General features: G+C 33.4%; 1 protein-coding gene across 1 annotated transcript in view; it reads left to right on the forward strand.

Annotated features, from left to right (window-relative positions):
• LOC118183772 (uncharacterized) overlaps positions 1-20,724 on the forward strand; it is a 514,823-nt gene that overhangs the window by 341,817 nt on the left and 152,282 nt on the right. Inside the window, exon 3 of the mRNA XM_085816747.1 lies at positions 106-159. The gene's annotated coding sequence lies outside the window, so the exon portion shown is untranslated. The remainder of the gene's footprint in view (positions 1-105; positions 160-20,724) is intronic.

Consider the following 20,724-nt stretch of genomic DNA (forward strand, 5'->3'; position numbering starts at 1 on the left):
ATTAAAGCAAATAAAATATTTACAATATTAAAAAATTATAATTTAAATATTTGTTAAATATTTATTGTTTTCGTTATGACATTTCAACTTTATTTATTTTTGTAGGCTATAAAGAAATTCTTCCGAAATATTCAAAGACGGTATGTTTTCGCATAACTGGTAAGTCGATTCTTCTACACTTATGAATGAAATATCAGAAAATGATCTTTGAGATATGAATCTACATATCACGTTGATATGTTAGATAAATTATCAGTCATTATCATTTGATAATAATTCCTTTCTTAGAATAAGACAATCATTTTTGGTCTAATTTAACAGAATGTTTCAGTTTTCGCATACGTAATATAAATTGGCACTGGGTATGTTACGAGGTTTTCATTTTTCGAATGATTATGATGTATTTAATATTTTCAATAATATGTCAACAATACTAATCACTAATTCAGTTAAACGTTAGCTTAAATATTTTATACATGCATGACAGTTAATGTAGTGTTATGACTGAATTGATAATTGATAATGATAGTGATGATAATTGTTAGTGTCGGAAAACAACAGATATCCATTGAAGGATGACGTATTCGTATTGAAGACATCTGTATGCTATTCCAGAAGCTTATCAAGGATTTTTGTCGAGGAGAAAACTTGTTAGGAAGAGGTAATGAGACAAAACACACCAGCGCCTACATCTGATTAACGGCCGCTGATCTACATAATCGTTAAAAGGGAGATTTTTCTCTGTAATTAAGGTGTTAGGGAAATTCTGACATGCACTAAACATTGTGGAAACTACATTAAGAATTATGATTTTTTTTCATTTCTATTCATGCATGTTCTAAATTTTCTTTATGAATCTTCTTCTTAAAGTATTTATACCTGACTTATAAACTTATTCATATATTTAATAAACTCATTTATACAAATAAAGTATTTATGTATAATTTAAACTTATAAATTACTGTAAAAAACTTACTTTCTAGAATCCTATAAATAGTTTATTTATTAAAGAATAAAAATGCAAGCATACATGTTGAAGGAAATATGTTCAAGCAAAAAAACATGTTGAAGCAAAAAAATGCAAGCATGCAAGTATGTATGACTTTATACATATTTTTGCGTTAAAAAGAAAGAAATAAACGTATTTAATTTTGTTAGTTTTGCTAAAATTCGTGACGTACAGATAAATCTGATTCTTACGAGTTCTTTGAAATATAGGAAAAAGAAAAAAAGAAAAAAAATAGAAACCTGTTTTTTCACATTTAGTTTTTTCTTCCTTTCGCACAATAGAATCCGAAAAGTAGGAAAACATACAGAGTAGATTTTAGGATTTCACTTGAACAAAACATTTTGTTAAGCTTTCTCTAGAAAGTTGTTGACTAATGATCGTCCCAGCGTTAAAAATAGACTGAATAGTGAGTGATTTTTTTTCCCTTGGCAACAATCCAAGTAACACATGCGTGGTTATAACTGTACGTTTCCCTTTTACAAATTTGATATTAGGTTTCTTGTTATTTTACTGTTTTGCTTGCAGTTTAATTGGAATAAAATCATTCGTGAACGCTCTTCTCGGTGTGAAAGACAGAGGGTGAATTTATTCCGAAATATTGCTATGAATGAACTACGTGTTATTTTAAAGCCACATAATTCGGTTCACAGGTATCGAAATATTCTGTATGTAAAGGAATTCTTCAATTGCAGTGTAAAGAAAAAGAATTTAGGAGAACCTTGTAAAACGATGAATTTATATTTGCAGCTCGGGTTCCTCGAATTATCGGATCCATGTTCTTAAAGGTTATACAGGTAGAACACGGTAGAAGAATTGCTTTGTTTTTCAGTATTTTTTTTATTTTTACTCTCAGTCAGAAATAGTAAATTTTAATCAATACATGCTTCGATATGTGAAGAAGAACGCATTTAAATGATTATAAAACCTGAAAAGCCAAGAGACAAACATTTTATCGCAGAGGACAAGCTTATGTGTTGACCACAATCGCATCGGATAAAACCTTTATGGTTTCAAAAAACGATGAAAAATACGTGAGTGATATGATAATAGATTGCTGGTATGCTTACTGTGTATTAAAAACTCTCTCCATAAGGAAATCTACAACGCGTACTGAGTTTCACAATGATCAAAGTTTCAACAGTGAGAACTCGTGTTCCTATCACATGAGGGATGCATATTTGAAAAAGTGTAGAGTAAGTAATCTTAGCTGGAATCATATAATGAAACAGATTATTTTTTAACTGTGCATTTACATTATTCCTGGAAATCAAGTACAGATGTATAATAATAGAGAAACTGAAGATTAAAAATATTCCAAGCATCATTCTAAAAGAACAGATATTTTAAAGCGGAGTAGCCTCAGCTGTAACAGAATGTTGTCAAATGGGAGCGCTGTCTTGTCCCTGTTTAGGAATAATTTAGAATCAGTAGCGTAGCAAAGGGAGAGGGCAAGGGGTGTATGATGACTCGGGCGCCGTTCGCAGAGGGGCGCCAAATGGTCTCCAAACAAGATTTTCATCATATCACTGTGCTTTTATCAGAGGGAGGGACGCCAAAAAGGTATTTTGCCCCGGGCGCCAATTATGCTCGCTACTCCCCTGTTTCGAATACTACTGAAAGGTAATTTTAGTAATTTCCTAAATAATCCAAAATTTGCAGTTGGAGTCCAGAATCGGTACATTAACCATTTATATATTTTCTGTTACAAAAATCTGGCGGCAATGAAAATATTGCTATGTAAACACGTCTACATCTTACTGAAAAAAGTGTAAGCGTCGACATTCGTCGATAAATGGCATTTTTCATTAAGATATTTAAGCTCTGTTCCTTTTAAATGAGTTTAGGTTTGGAGATAAATACATTTTATTAGTAAAACTTTTAAACATTTTATCAGATTTTAATAAATTGCAAAATTATATTTTTTGCTGCATTCAATAAAAACTAACGTCAACACACTATGAAAATCAGCATGCATTTTCTAAGCAACTCAAAATCAATCTCATTCATATTCTTGAATATAAACAGGAAACCTTGAATTAGATATCTTCACTTGATATTTTTTTGCAAAACGGAAACAACATCAAGTGCTCGGGTGCCAAATAAAAGTTAAGTGATTTTTCACTAACTTTTATTTTATGCTCTCATAGAGATTATTATACACTCTTTTTATATTTACGCTAGTCGATGAAATGATTATAATTATTCCTATTAATTAAGAATTTTCATTTAGCATGATTTTACTTAGCTCGCATTAGTGAAGATTAACTAACAGTAACAGAGGTTTTCCTACAAAGTAACAGAGGATTTCCTACAAATATTTCGTATATAGATGGCATTTCGTATAAATCTTGAAGCATATTATCATATTGATCTTTGGAACATTACTGTACAACTACAGCGTTGCAAACGGTGCAGATTTCCTATATTATATTATAGCGTATATTTTATGACCAAGAAAAAATTTTAAAATATTTCATTTCTTGATTTTAGTATGATTTCTTAAATTGTGCCCCTAGTATTCATCGAAAAAATAAAACACTGTTCTTCTGGCGCTGTTATATTTTAGCATTAACACAGTAAGGCAAAAAATGTCTACAGTAATAATTTACATTATTTTTATTTTCATACATTTTTTTAAATTAAGATGATATCTCAGTCGGTAAGGAAAGTAACAAAGCAAATTGTTTTAAATAAAACAAAACTAAAGTTAAAATAAAATCAGAGTGTAAAAGATCTCGTTACATTAAAAGAGTCGGGTCAGCTGCGCTTAAAAGAAACATTTTTGTTGTAGATCAAATAATTTTTGCATTTTCATGACAAAAATGGGAAAAAGATAAAAATAGAAAGATATCATTGTCAAATGTTTCTTCAATTACATTACATTGCTAAAAATTGAATTCTCCAATATACTAAAGAAAATAAATTTGATTAACGGGAAAAAAAATTGAAATGTCCCAAGTTGATGTGCACAAACTTGAGCATGAACAAGGTAAGTGCCATCTGAAAACAACTCACTCTCGCCGGTAGTTTTCAGGTCTCTTGTTCTTTATTAATTTTAATGCATTTTACTCGTTTTTCAAAAGTACAAAAAAGAACCTCTTATTTTTCTCTTACAACTAACACCCATAAGCAAGAAGAATGTCGCGTGAATGGATGGTGGTAGGGAGTTTATTTAAAAAAGTCCAATACTTCCTTGTCGTTGAAAGGAAAAAACGGGGTGCTTGGCTATGTCTCTTAAATGGTTGGTCGAAAAGTCCTTACAAAGGCAAGCAGAAGTGGGGACGGAGGAAAGAAAGCTCTCCATCACTTCCGACGTCCAAGTCTTATAGGGAAAGAGGTTCAACATCCGACGTTTGGGCCCATCCATCACCTGGAAAATAGCAAACATTCTCCTTCCTGAAAGTCGCTGTATTATAAGTCGTACCCCTTTTCCGATGACTCTCAGCTGTTGACAAGTAGATGATTAAGCGCAGTGCTCAACAGGATCCGACATTAGTTTAGGTCAGTGGTCACTCCCTAAGTAATGTTTACATCAGTGGGGAAGATTTTAATTTTCATAGGTCTTTGACAAATTTATTTGATTGTTACTGAATTGCAGGATATCTTTTTTTTTTCCATTTCAAATCAAGAAACATCTCAAATATCGCAATAATCGAATTAATGAATACAGAAATATTTCTGAAACCAAATCAGGTAAATGAATTGTTTTAATTTATTTAATCTGATATCCGGATTTTAGGAAAACAAAATTAGCTTATTGAGCTGAAAAATTTTAATTATAATATCAAGCTTATTTAAACTGATTAAATGTTGAGATTTAACTTCTGAACTACATATAATGCAAATAAAAATACCAAATGTATCTTAAGATCATAATATCGTGTCTCTTTAATCGATTATGGCAAATCATATGAAAACTCTCTTTCACAGGGGATGGATGCAGTCGTAGAATACATTCTAAGAGAAACTATTCCTCTTCATCAACCACGCTGTTGCTGAAAAAATAAGCAACAAAGGCAAAACACAGGATAAAACAAAAACTATTTAATGGATATTCATGAAACTGATCCGATAGGTTTGTGTGACATTACCAAAAAATAAAGCAAAGACATGCGAAAAACAAAGAGTGTGCAATGGAAACATCACGTTGATAATGGGTATGATACCCTCTAACTGAAACGCATGTTTGACAGCGGCGAGGGAAGCTAGCTAGTGCCGTTCATCGCTTATTGTGGCAGTACCTCCCATACCTGTAGTAATGCATGTCGGAACTCTAGGACAGTGCCTGGCGGCAAACTGAGACCTGCCATCCGTCTTCCCAACATGTCGAACGCATTGGAATTCACTCTTCCGCTAACTCCTCACCACTCGAGCTCTATGCCGACGGGCGTTGTCGTTCATAAATATCGCGTTGGTAGCCATTGCAGCAATAAAAGGATACGCTCAAGAGAGCGTAGACTTTCGTCGGGATTTCGGGTCGCTGTAACGAAACATGAGGAATCACGTAGTGGTCGGTGCGCCTATTGCTATGCCAGTCCATACAAGTAAGCCTCCTCCTCTGTAATGGTCTCTTTTGACGGTGTTTAGTACTCGATAGCGTGTCTCTGGCTCTCTTCATATCATTGTCTTGGAATCGTTCTGCATGTTACATCGAGACTTATTAGTAAACAGTACATGGCCCCACTGCTCTGGTGTTCAACTGGGATGTTCACAGGACCAATTCAACCGCGCTGTGATATACGATGGTGACTGTGGTGCCTTCGTTTTGAAGTGTTGAGTCATTTAATTCACAGTAGTTGTCTTTTGATTATTTATTTAAAACAATAACAGACATGACTGAAACAAATATGAAATATCATATGCGGCACAGTACCGGATCTTTACATCTTACCACATCATCGTTCCGTTCTGTTCTAACTGTATTTTTCCCCCGTCGCGGAAAAAGCCAGCATCAGTTTATCCCTTTAGGGAATTTTAGTTGGAAATATCCTCCGACTTGCGACGAAGGCATTTATCATAAATTCAAATTCTTACAATAAAATAGTTCATCCTATACTTTTACAAAACTTGTAGCGTACAACATAGTATTAATATATTGTACATGAAGGACATTTATATCATACTAGCTACTACTATACATTTTATCTTACTAACTATCTCAGGCTAAATGCAAATAGGAAAGAAACAATTATCATCAAACAATAACTAAGACAAGTAACAAATTTCAGTTACTAAAGAAATACTAAATAGATACTTGAAAATTCTGAAAAACAATCATTCATATATCTTTCCAAGTTCCAAATGATATACCATTTGGATAGGCTCTTATATTACAACTGAAGAAGTTTACACTGTGATACTTCTTCCCTCGTTATCACGTCCTCTATGCAATTCCATAACCTTTCCCAGCTTCCACAGCTGCCGAGGTAGTATGTCATCCCCTATCAAAACTACATCATTTATATTAAAATCAGTGGTTACTTTAACAAGTTTGAAGCAATTTGCACCTTTTAATTGGAGAATATACTTTCTTTTCCATCGCCTCCAAAAAGCATTTAAATTTTTCTCCCGCTACAAATATCTTTTAATTAAAATCCTTTTGTTGCTTTAAATATGTGTTTTAACATGAGCAGCCTGGTGAGGTAAAGATGTTAACCGTTTTCCAGATAGGAAATGAGAAGGAGTGACAGGGAATGGCTCTGATGGATTATTGCAGTGGTCTAGAATCTTTCTTAAGTGGTCTAGAATTTAGAATATATTCTATTTTTGTCAAAATGGTTTGTAATTCTTCAAAGGAAACTGAAGCCTTTCCTAGTACTTTACTCAAAATACCTTTTGTCATCTTCACCATTCTCTCCCAGTATCCACCCCACCAAGCTACTCTTTCGACAATAAAATGCCATTTTATTCCTTTTGTACCAAAATAAATTTGTACAGATGGATCAACAATATTTGCATATAACTTCTTCAGTTCTACATCTGCACGTTTAAAAGTTTTGGCATTGTAAGAGTTTATAGTTCGACAAACACATCTTCTTGACAGAAAGCGACGAAATGCTAGAAGTAAATGTTCGGTGCTTAGGCTAGAAACAATTTCAAGATGAACTGCACGTGTGACTACGCAAGTAAATAAACAAATATAAACTTTGTCTTCATTTTTCGTAAACAAAGATTCATCAAAATTAACAGCTGTGATTTCAAAGGGATTCGCTTCATGAATTATATCCGCTGGTAATGGAGTTGAATGCCCTTCTGAGCCTTAAATTTCCTGCAAACGAAACAGTTTTTCAAGCACGAATTTACAGCTTGTCTGCCTCGGATGATCCGGTAACTTTCTCGAGTTTGAGTGAGTGTATCTGAAACAGCAGCATGAAACAAGTTCTCACGTTCTCTTTTGATTAGCAATTCAGTGAATCTAGATTTTTTCGGTATAGTCCATGGATGCTTTTCTTGAAACTAAAAGTCCGAATGTTGTAATATACCACCAAGATATAAGAGTCCTTCTACCGTCAGGATCGTTTTTAGACCATATAATTTTAAATCGGAACTGATTCCTTTCGGGTCAGTTTAATAAGATCCTTTTCAAACTCACTACGCTGTATAAAACGAATCCAATAGCGTTCAGCACTTGCGAGTTCTTCAGCAGTTAGCGCTCCTTTACACTTTTCAGAATTTCTCTTATAGTTGTTAATAAACCGTAGGACGTATGCAATGATTCGGAGAACCGTAGATAAGTCACTGTATCTGCGCAAATTCAACAAGTTATCGGTACGCTCAACGTATGTTGGTAAAGTAATACAGTTCTTTTTTTTTCTCCTTTTCCGCTTTAAATATATCAATATCAGCATTCGATATTTCTTCACCGTTTAGAACTTCAACTTCTATTAGCCACAATGGGCCGCTCCACCATGTTTCATCATTAATTAAAGATTGTGCATATACTCCCTTAGTAAGTTTATCTGCAGGATTCAGCCTTCCGTTGCAAAAATTCCAATTCGATGGATCTGTCTTTTCTTTGATTTCCAACACTCTATTGCGGATAAATTGCTTCCAGTCATTTGCAACACCTCTAATTCAATGTAAACATATTATGGAATATGTCCACATGAAAATATCACTTTCTTTCAAAGAAGAAAACATGGATCGTATATAATCAGACAATCGTTAGGAAATCAAGTTTCCTAGTAGCTCTAATCTCGCCAAAGTCATTTTCTTCAGTGGAGCTAGACGACATTTTGATATTATAAAACTTGTCGTACATTTGTCATGGTATCTAATCTTGAAATATGCGACCGCACCATATGCTTTTGGGCTTGCGTCAGAAACATATATACTTCCAGCTGCTGAATCTCCAGCTCGTCAAAATATGGCCGAGGTGTGACAAGCCTGTGAAGCTCGGTTACTTCATTCCACCACTCCTGGAACATGTATTCCTATTCTGCGGGAATATTTTCATCCCATTTTAAGCCTTTTTCCCAAAGAGTCTACACTATCAATTTAATTCTAACATTAAATGTCAAGGTGTAATTATCATTGTTCCAAATTAATCCTAATACCTTTAATGGTGTATCTGTTTGATTCTATGGCGTCCGACATTCCATTTAAGTTTCCTTCCATCTTTGATTAAGGATAGCTGAATTCGAAGACCATTGCCGTAAGTTCATGTTTAAATAGCCTCTTGCAAGAGATACCGCTTCTTCAACAGTTGATGCCCCACTTATTAGGTCATCAACATAAAGGTCTTTCAAAATAGAACATGCTTCATAGTGTGAATTTTCATATTTCTTTAAATGAAGTCGTATAGTTGCTATCAAAATAAAATGACTGCATTTCACACCAAAAAGAACACGTGTCATTCGTACAATTCTGATATCACTACCATTGAAATCAAGTTCGGTTCCCCCCCTCATTTCTCCATAAAAACTTAAAAAACTTTCGATCCTCCTCTAATATGCCAATCTCTAAAAATGCTCTCTGAATAGCAGCACAAAAGGCAATTGAATGCTAACGAAATCTTAAAATAATCCTGAGCAAATCTGGATTAGGTTGTGACCACTATCTAAACAATCATTAAGCGATTGTCCATCTCTAACGTTCGACGACTCATTATACACAATCCTAACTTTCGTACTTTCTTTTGATTCGCGTACTACAGCATGATGAGGCATAAAATAACTAATGTTTTTCTAACACAATCTCCATGAAATGCAACGTGCTCAATAATACTAATCTTAACTACTCATTAATTATTTCTTTATAACGAAAATGTAGATGCGGATCATGACTAAATTTATTATTTAAGCTTATCAAACGTCTTTCTGAAACTTCATAATTACTGTTCAATGTGTTACAACTCTCCTTCCATAATATGGTTTCATATCTCCCATTTTAAAACGTGGTATTTCTTTCAAACATATCTATGACATCTGCATCTGATTGAGAAATTTCCTTTTCCTGATTTATTCCTATAGCCTCCAAATCCCATAAATTCCGAACTCTTTCAAAATCTTTTTGTTTCTTCACAGAGATATGGTTTACACAAGTTTTATCATACTCATAATTGCCATCATTATCCGATCCCATTTCTTTACCTTGGATTACAAGCCCAAACAAACTGTCCGTAATAACTAATCGTTTCTCTAATCTTATGTTTCTTTCATATAAGATTTCCCAAATGTAATGAGCCGATCAACATGTTTATTTCCTTCGTATTTCCAATGTCGGCCAGATCTATTCCCTTACTCGCTACCAAACCCATATATTTCAAATGTTTCACATCTGGTAGCCTTCAATCCTAACAAGTCCGCAGTGTTCCTTCTTATAAACGTTCTATTACTCCCACCGTCTATTAACACCCTCAAGATTTCGCTCTTTTTACTTTTTTTTCCTATAGCGTTGAATGTTTGTATAATAAAATCGGGGACGACGCTCCTGCGCTCTCGGTTTTGTTTACAGATTCCCTTTTTCTTCCTCAATGTTTGCAATGATTGTACCGTAGATAAATTATTGTCCGCTTGTTTACCATTTGATTCGGATGCATTATTTGTCGGTTCAACCTTATCGCTTATAGGTATATCGCAACCTTAGGGTTTTTACATATTATGCAGAGCTGGTCCTTTTTACAGCAAAATTTCGATGTATGTCTACGTTTCGGGCAAATGTAACATCGTCTCTGTGTTTTTAACGAATTTCTTTTTTCTGTTAATGGTAAAGGACTCTTATGCATTTCGTGAGATTTATCCAAACAAAAACTGCATATTTCATTCGCTACGGCTGTTAAAGCAGCTGCTATTGGAATGCGCGCTTTTGAAATGTTTCGTTTTGGTCTACATAACTTTTCTGATAATTTTGACTCGTTCTTCTATTATTAAGGAACTTCTATTAAAAGGAATTTCATTTCGTTTGAAGTTTTTTAATCTGATAATAAAGAAAACACTTCTCTTATTTTCTACCTCTTTCCTCAAACCTCAGCTAAGTGCTCTATATCAAATGATTCACGCGATTCGCGTTGTCTATTGTAATACAAATTTAGCTCTTCTGGAATTTTCTGTAGTATTACCGAGCAAAGTAAACTACTATAAGTGCCTGCTGCAACACCTAAAGACTTTAATGATCGAATTTGAATCTCAATCGTATCATACATTCTTCGCAATGCTGGAACGTTCGCGCATCTCTTAGCGGAATCAATCAGCAACAGTTTATTCACGTGCGAGCTTATCATCAAATCTAGCCTTCAGAATCTTTCTTTTAACAACTTAATTGAGGAATCATAATTTTCGTTTGTTAACGAAAATCCCGAAATTGCTGATATGGCAGTACCTCCTAAATAGGTTTTCAGATACGAAAACTTCTCAACCTTACTTAAAGAATTTTTATTATGAATAGCTATTTCGTAGGAATTCCAGAAATCCAACCAAGAGCTACAATCACCGTAAAAGTCTCAATACTTAATTTCGGAACTTTAACTTCACTAATTTCGTTTCTTACTTTGCGTTGTTCCAACCTAACATTTTCATTAACCCGAATTTCATTTTGCGAAGCCCCGTTAAAAGCACTTTCTCTATGCCTATCTAGTTTCGTTTTCCATTGAATACCGCGTTCCTGATATTCTTCACTCTCAGCAATTTCGTTTTCTAAATCATCTATACCGATTATCGCTTCTATTTCACTATCTAAACCCTTAATATTTTTTATCTTTTCAATCTACTGGTTTCTTTGATAATAAAAATCATCAAGGTTTTGTTCTTTACTGTAATTTTCACTTAAAGGTTTATTTATTGCGTCATCAGTTTTTTTTAAAAGATTACAAAAACGCTGCCTAATGCAGTTTCGCTTTTGCCTTAACCTTTCAACTCTTTTCACCATGTTTTCATAAACTAATTCTGTTTTCAAAACTAAATTTCAAATCAATTTACATTAACTAAATAATCAGATCACCACCATAAATGCAAAACTTTCTATCACATACAAAATCATAACACTTCAAAACCTGAATCTAAAGGGACCTACCTCAATTCCATGGTCGTGAATCAGAAACTTCCAAGACAAAGAATGGTTCACATTATATAAATAGCGGTACTCCCAAATTACATCCTGTAGTTCGCCAAGAATGTGGTGTTTTCGTTTTGAAGTGTTGAGTTATTTAATTTACAGTAGTTGTCTTTTGATTATTTATTTAAAACAATAACAAACATGATTGAAACAATTATGAAATATCATACGTACCACAGTGCCGGATCTATACATCTTACCACATTATCGTTCCGTTCTGTTCTAACTGTATTTTCTTCCAGTCGCGGGAAAAGCCAACATCAGTTTATTCCTTTAGGGATTTTTATTTGGAACAGTGACAAAGGAACAGAAACCACAGGTCGTCAGGCGTACAGTCCATGCAGTCGATGTGACACAGTTCGGCGGGATATAGGCCATCTTGCAACAGCAGAAAAATGCAATCTCAGCTGTCGTGCTGTTTGGGATCTACGGCGTCTTGCACATAGCAACAGGAAGCGACTAATCGAAAGAGGACTGCGCCTGTAATCTTACGCCGCAGTCCTCCTTCATGCAGTCGACATGAGACACTTTGGCAGGTTATGGACCATCCTGGAACAACAGAGAGATGCGATTCCAGCTGTCGTACTTTTGGAGAGCAACAAAAAGATATCATCTTGTAATCCTCTGGAATTCAGAACCACGTCTTTTACAGGGATTTTGATTCCTTTGGTCGCCTACTGATGATTCGGACGCCTACTGATGATACTACAATGCATATTCATCTCTCTCGCACAGGAGATTATCTTGCACCAGCTTGCAACATCCCGACAACCCTCCAACGTATTCCATCGTTCAAATGTTGTCTTCCGCTCATGCTTTCCGCATTGCCTATCTTCGATTATAAGGAACTATCACTGCTTGAGATCTGACACGTAGGTCCACCATGCCTCTTATTAAGCTTTGAGGTATGACTGCGGAATTGGTTGCTTATTTGCATTTGGCTATACAACATTTACCTCAAATGTAAATGCCTCATATTCCCCTCTTTAAATTCGTACTTTTCCTTTTAGCGTTTGATTCTTATTTTGTGAGCACGAGTGTATATTTGTATTACAAAGACGCTGACATTTATAAATTTACGTTATAGCTTTCAGTACTTTCCTTCAGATAAAATCAACGGTCACTAAAGTAATTTGTGGTTTTGATGTGAAAACCTGCCAACGAAAAGCTATTAAAATTGTAAATCACGTTCTTACCAAGGAAAGGCTTTATTTTCTTTTTTTGCTAATATTCAGAAGGCGCTAAGTAAGTTTATGTTGCCTAAAATGATTCCTAGAAAACTGTGATATTAAAGTGATATTATAATTTTGTATTTTTTGGGAAGGAACTTCAGCCTGATGTGTGAAATATGCGTTAAATGCTACATCGGCTGTGTAATATTCGTCCCCATTTGTGGTGCATACTGCATGATTAAGTCAAGAATAAGACTGTCAAATGACGGGTAGATTCGTATGTAGCTTTTGTTAAAATCAAAAGGCAAAATTTTGGAAACAACTGTTTAATATTGTTAACTTATTAGAGTAACAGTAGTTACCAGTTAGAAAAAAAAATGCCATTCTATAAAGCTTTTGCAATTTTCTTCAGTTAAACCGGTTGACTAGATGGTTAGTAATATTCTGCTTCAATCTGAGCACATTTTCATATTTTATATGAACTCGGAACTCATATATACTGATAAACATATATAATATGCACTGTACTCCGTATATGAAACTTACAATGTATTTTCGTTTCTGTTCTTCGAAAAATAATAGATTCTGACAGTTTAGATTGATATTAAAGATCCTTAAGTGAATATACAAGACTTCATTATAAGATATTTATTTTGATTGTATTACGGTACGCACTTACAAAGCACGAAAATTTGAGTTTTTCATTATTCAACCAATTCAGCATCGGTATATATAAAACTTCTTTTAACCAATGGCGGGCTCTCAGCCGACTTCGGCTTGGCCACTACTAAGGCCAGAAGTGATGGACACTTTATTATGGAGGCACCTAATAGATGGATACCTTTGTCTCCTATGAAGGGAAGGACAGTTACAACCATTCCTTCTCCGGGATTTGAACCTGGGCCCTTTAACATCGCAGTCGGTTCCCCTAACCGCTATATCGTCTGGGCGGCTTGTGTAAAACATAACAGGCAATACAATGTCAGTCTGAATCAGGAGTTCGTTTAATGGTTGTCATGGAAAGCCAGTACTGGTAGCGCTTGTGATGGCGCAATTGACGATTACAACAGTTACTGATCAGTCACGATCTGTGAGGATTGCGTTTTGCAAATGGTTTTACCCCTTACTGCTTATAAACGAGTGACATTTGGGTGTTGATTATTGACGGATTTTCTCATGCCCGAGTAAGGACTTAGTTGATTTTAAAAACGCATCTATTCTAAACTGTATGTCAGCGTGTGCTTCTCAAGCATCGTCTAAACATATGTCTAAACTTGTCAAGTTTTAAAATCTGATACGTTTTCTCTTTAGTGGAATCAAGCCTACACATTCGTTTCAAACCAAAACATATTTAAGATTTAATCATTATAAAAAAACTGCTCTCTTTAGAGAAAAGGGAATTGATGTTTTAATAACGCGTTTATTTTGTTATTTTCAAAACAATCTAAACCATGAAAGATCGCGAGTAACTTGAGTTCTCGGATCGGGTGGGACTTTAGTTACCTTTTATATTCCGTAATTAGTATGTATTTTTTCTTATGATCTTTCTTCCAATCTTTCGGCAAAAACGTTAGAGGGAAGGAGAAGGTTTAGAGATTTTCGTCATATGTAACGTGAATGTGATCCAGGTTTTCTTGAAAATTCTTCACAAAAACACCCTTTCTTTAGGCAGAGAACTTCTATACGCTTTGTCAAAATTCAAATAATTTAATCCGCTCAAACCATTGCTCAAGATTTTATTTTACAAAATCGAGCCTGTTTTCCATAAATTCATTAAATGTACTTGAGCACCTTTAGTTGACCAGTTTTTTTGGAGTAGTAAGGAACACTTCTATAACCAGATTGACAGTCAGATGGTGTTGATGGGCAAATAAATCTTTCCGAAATAAATGATCTTTTCAAATTCTTCAAAAGTTACATTGGTGTCTGTGACCTCTGTAGCAATGATTCTCAAACCGTTGTACTCATTTAGGATAATGCTCTTTACAGAAATAATGCAGAGGGGACGAATTTAATTCAGCTATTCATAGTATACATTTCATTTGTTCCTAAACTGCTGTTAAAGAGAACAAGCTTCTGGTTACGTCTATTTGACGCCGTTATTAATATTCGCTCTGCAAACAGCATTTAATTAGACAGCATCGTTTTTGCACTCTCTGTTTCTTTATAATAAAGTTGTTTTTGAGCATTTTATAGCGTAAAACTATGCTTTTCAAATTAATCTTACTTCCACAGAGCAACAATTATCTAAAATTATTTTACAGTTTTTAGACATAGTAATGACTGTCTTCCTTATGTCAATGAAAGTTCTTGCGAATCCTTAGCAAGTCCTTTTCCGTGTCTTAACGCGAACGGGTGGCAGTCAATCTACCTTCTACACACTTATTGTGCCATAATGCCCAGCATTTGTGTGTCGAGCCTTAACTCATCGATCAACGTAAGACCCTTCTCGTATAGAAAGAACCGGAACTTCCAGTAATTAAGAGTTTCCTTCCGAAATTTCCAACAGCAAAAGTAATTTTTCGCTCTTTTTACTTCAGTGTCGTTGTTCTCTGGCGAACACGTTTTTCTCTTCATCTATTTGTGATTTTTTTGTCTGGGTTCTTGACATTTCCTCCCTATTCTCTCGTGCTTTAAGTAATTTGTCTTCTTTTGTTTCCCTTGTGGGGGTTTCTTTCTACAAATTCTTTTTTTATCTATCTTCTTGCGCCCACCCCACTTATTTTTGTTTGAAAACTCTCTTCTTGATCCGAAGCCTCTAATTAAAGTGGAGCTGATTTTGTGCTAGGGCGAGCGCATCACTCTTAATCGTATTTTTAAAACCATCAGCGCCCAACACCGTTTCCAAAGGGAAAAAATGTCCTGCATTCTCCTTTTTAGAATTCCCGAAAACACGTTTCGTGTTTTCAAGTATATAGCTGCTTAGTGGAAGTATACCATTTCGACCCAGGAAAAAACCACTTTAAATTAGGTCAAATTCAAATATAAATTGTATTTATCTTTCAGTATTTTTTTTCGTTTTTAACAAGCTGGGATTTATTTTCTGAAATCTCCGTTTCCTGCTTGGCGTAATATTCTTTGTTTTATAACTTGCTTTGAGCCTGAGACTAATTTGATGATAGAATGTATTTTTCATTTTCATGTAGGATAAGTAATCAGATAATTTGTTGCTCCAGATATGATGTAGAGGAAGCAATCTGAACACGGATTGTTTGACATTTAAAAATTCAAATTCTTGATTTATGGATTTATTAAGCTTTTTGGAATGAGAAACATGAGAAATCAGTTATGCCAACACCAGGGTTTAAGTTATGGGTTTTTCAGTTACTAGTCGTACGTATTATCACTTACGTTACGACAGCACAGAAAGAGGAAAGCGAAAATTTCCTCCGTCAGTTAAAGAGCGACTAGAAAGAAAACAACGAACCTGGTCCGCGAAATGTAACTGGTGACGAATTATCTTCGGCTCACGTTTTAGTCGAGAGGATACTTTTTTTTAAGTAAACGGAGCAAGCAACACGGAAAATCAGTTAGGCTGTCGCCTGAATTCAGTCCATGAATTAGCCGGGCCCGCTGAATACTTATATTACGAGAGCACGTGGTGAGGATGGCGAAAATTCCTTCTAATTTCTTTTAAATTAAAATGATTTATTGAAATATCAATTGTTCTTATGCATCCCATTAAATCTGCCGTAATTCCGTTTGTTTTGATTCTCGGTCGATAGATAAAGAATCATCGTTAAGACAATCATCTCTCGTTTACTTTATCCTAATCAATTACTTGTTCATCTTAGACACTAAGTGCTTAAATATATGAATTGTATGGATGAGGAGACTGAATTATTTGAAATTAATTTTATTGAAAAAGAGGCTAGATTTATTTTAAAAGCGAAATGTCATTAGAATTAGACATAATAGGAAAACCGGATACATCGATCTTATAAATGGTATGAAAAATCTGATATGGCCAGCACACTCCCTCAACTTCCATGTTTTAAATAGTAAAAATAATTCAGTGTCAGTTCAGGGAGATCTTTTGCAAACAAAATCTAATTTATGCTTTCAACAAATAGAGATGTCCGTAATATAAAATTTTATTATTACATTTTATTAGATACAATTGGCTATGTGTAAAAACTGCTTTTTCTTCTGAATTTATATCAACATAATCAATTGGCGACTTTTAGTTGTTTTTATTAAGAATTATGTTGCATTGAGCAGCTGAATAGCTGCTGACATAGTTTAACTGGTTTTTAATTAGAGGAAATTAAGTATTAATAATATGCAGAAGGAGTTTAGGGAACAGAACTTTCTTTTTGGCGCAGCGATTTAGGTAAACCCATACTTTATTAAGGGTCACAATGTGCTTCCATTTATCTTCTGCTAAATAGTTTTCATACAAGGTTCTACAAATTATTCTGCATTGAGCCACATGCCTGGGAAAAAGACGTTGAGCATTATGTTTTTAAAACTTTTTTAAGCTTTAAAGCTTGGTTTGTTATTTTATTAATGTTTCTATAGATGTATTTAAAATTGCAACTGATTTCTGTGCCCGCGGATTTTCTCTTGTTACCAATGATTTAACTTCAGAACGATCAGAAACCGTACGTAACTTTTTAGGGTATTCTTTTAGTGTCTTCTTTTCATGCATGAAACGCTTTTCATGCAGAAGTAATTATAAACAATTGTTTCCTTTTCGATTAATAATGTTGCTTATTTTGCATTTAGAAATTTTAATACTATGCATTTCACAACGTTTATGAAATATGGAATAGGAATATTTCTCTTCGGAAAGCACAAAATCATATCTTTCAACCTACAGCTTGTTTACATGCGACATTTTGAAAGAAGAATAAATGTAAAAGCAACATCTCATTTCAAGTAATAAATTGTTTTTACAGATTTTTATGCCAAAATATTTGCTTTTTCAAAAATTCTTTATCGACATCTTTCTAGGAATTTTTTACTCTCCGTTTTTAAAATAACTATTTTGAAATGAATACCTCAATTTAATTTCTTCTATGTTATATATGTTCTATGCTATAGTATCAACAAATTTAAATTCATTTTGATCTGCACATATATCTATGTGATATTTAGGTATCAGAAAACTGTGCTCCTTAGGTTTTGGAAATAGAGCTGAATAGTGACTACCGTGAGGTTCTAAATCGGAAAGAAATATAGCAACAGGTGTTATCTAGTTTGGAATTTGTTCTTGTGTCTTATCATCATCAACAGAGAAAGATAATAACAAGTGCATGTTTTGGTAACTGCATTACATTTGTTTTGAATTTCTGAAAATTGTACTCTATTATAAAATTCCATTTCTGTGGCTTGATATAAATTTAGATGATTACCGATACATATATCGTTAATATGTGCTGCATCATTTTAGATTAACGTGTTTTTTTTAGTGATTCTATACTTTTTTACGAAAATCTATTAAGAGTTCCAAATAAAGTACCATTTCCCATTTATCATGTATAGTCAAAATCTAATATGTTGTTCACAATAAAGATTGTGTTCGCATATTCGAGTTTTAAATACCACACTACGAGTTACCATTTAAACTTCTGAAATTTTTCAAATCTGAGTAATATGGGATTATATCATAATCTGTTTTTAACTAAATCTGTTCAGAGCTTTATTTCCGGTATATAATTTTAGACCACATCTAATATATTGTCCCCATTGATATAAAGTCTACAATACTAAAATCAAAATGTTTTGGATCATATTTTAAATTATAGATTTTCACTAAAAACTGCTATGAGCTTCGAGTAAAGTACCACTTCCGGCTAGTCCATTAAAAACTTTTATGGGCTTCAAATAAAGTACCACATACGGTTGCGAAATTTACTTCTGTATCTAATAAACTGTTTATGTGATTCCAGAAAGCTTAATACGAAAAACGAAAATTTTTGGAAGTTCCATCTAAGAAATTTCGCTATAAAAAACTCACATTTACAGACAAACATCATTGTAAAAATATTAGAAACATATTATGGGGATTATTTTTTGTATTTGTTCACTGAAAACTCGTTAAGAAATTTTTGGAAAGAAAACATTACTTTATTTACTTATGTAAATAAGCTGGCGGAAGGTAAAAACGCATACTTTTAATAGAAATGGTAACGGCTTTGTTTTCATTGAATTTAATGTCGAATTTCAGTTATAACATTTTGAATTCATTATAAGATTATTGTGAAAATGTTTGAGATTGAAAATTAATCTATGATGTTAGATCTTTGTTTCTCCGAAACTTGGTCCATTTACATGTTATAAGTATATTTACTTCTGTGGATCGTTCCATGTGGTTTATTTCTTGAGATTCCATTCATTTCTTGAGATCATTCGTAACCTGTCCATTTTGATAGAACTTCTGTCATCTGGTTAAAATTTCATGCATGACACAAGATTAGCATGCATGACACAGAAGAATATTGACTTAGTGTCGGTCACGAGAGCTATCTATGCTTCATCTAAATATTTCTTATGTATACTAAAGAGATGGAAATTCGAGGGTTTAGTCCTCTTCTGCTATTAAAATCAGGATCTCGGAAAAGCTTTCCGATCGATATATGTTAAGCATCCACATTTTATAAACATTTTATTACATACATTTCATGTATAGTAATCATAAAACCAAAGCTTTTTCTAATATTGTAATCTGAATACAAAGCCTGAATTCAGCTTCTATTAACTAATATGTCATCGAGTGCGACGACGAGAATGTTACGAGAGATTCCATAATAAAACATTTTTTGTTAAATACTTAAGCAATTTTTGAAGTGGCTGGTAAATAGCTTTCCAGTTCTACAAAATATAGCTATGTATTTTATCTACAGTCTCTTTTGGGAAGCTTAAAAGACTTATTAATATTTCACAATTTAGAAGGAAATTAAAGTTTAAAAATTTGAAATGTGAAACAAAAGCAACTAAACCTCCGTATATATATCGCAGAATAAGTATATTTTTATTGATATTTCGGATTATAAGCTAATCGCAACAAAATTATCTTGTTTTCATATCAGAGCTCAATCCATTGAAAACGTACCTCATGTATAAAAAATAAAATTCATGTGGAAATCCATTATAATATACACCAGAGTAGCATTTACTAAATTAAATGTTTCTGCGAGAGATTACTACATTGGAATGATAGCTCCTAAAGGGAATGTTAGCTATACATTATTCATAAGAAGAATTTATATTGTTGCAAAAAATACTGTGTTTGATTCAATATTTTAAGCAAACTCATTTTAAGAAACCACATTCGTGGCCCAACATTCTTGGTTATTTAAATAAATAATGTATCTGGGAATACATTTTATTTTTTAGATCTCTGCTCGAAATAATTTATAAACAAATTTTAAGCCTGAAATAAAGAACCTGAAATGTTTTGTTTTAGAATTAAATGAATTAATTGTACAAGCTCCACTTCGATTTTGTTTTTAACGATAAAAGCATAAAATAAATATTTATAAACACAAACAAGATTCTAAAAACAAAGAAGCATAAATTAAGAAGTATGCTTTTCATACGATGAAAAAAAATAGAATACATAAAAGTAAGAAATTGAATACGAAGAAATGTGAAATGGAAGACGGTAAAATTGTTAGATTTTATGCTATATTATGTAAAATTAATTTACGAAATGTGTGATAAGGTATTTTTTTCCTCCCTTCCGCTCGTCTTTGTTGCGTAACTGGAAGCATACTCGACGCGTATTCGAGAGTTTTAAGGTTCAAATCGCTTCAAAAGCACTGAACATTTTTCACGTCTCCTGTTTCAAAATAAACTAATGACTTTACAATGTAACCAAACGTTTAGAGTCATGTGTAAAATTAAATGACTTCATTATGTTGTGATTTAACTAAGAATGAATTACTGATTCGCATTAGAATTAATTAGGTCAGCAAATGATCAGTAAATGATATCTATTAGCATAATATATTTTAAAAATAATTTATTCCTCTAAATTGTGATCCG

This window comes from Stegodyphus dumicola, chromosome 5 (assembly GCF_044657685.1).
Source record: "Stegodyphus dumicola isolate Sdum_Otavi_A_Nest chromosome 5, ASM4465768v1".
In the NCBI taxonomy this organism is placed as follows: domain Eukaryota; kingdom Metazoa; phylum Arthropoda; class Arachnida; order Araneae; family Eresidae; genus Stegodyphus; species Stegodyphus dumicola.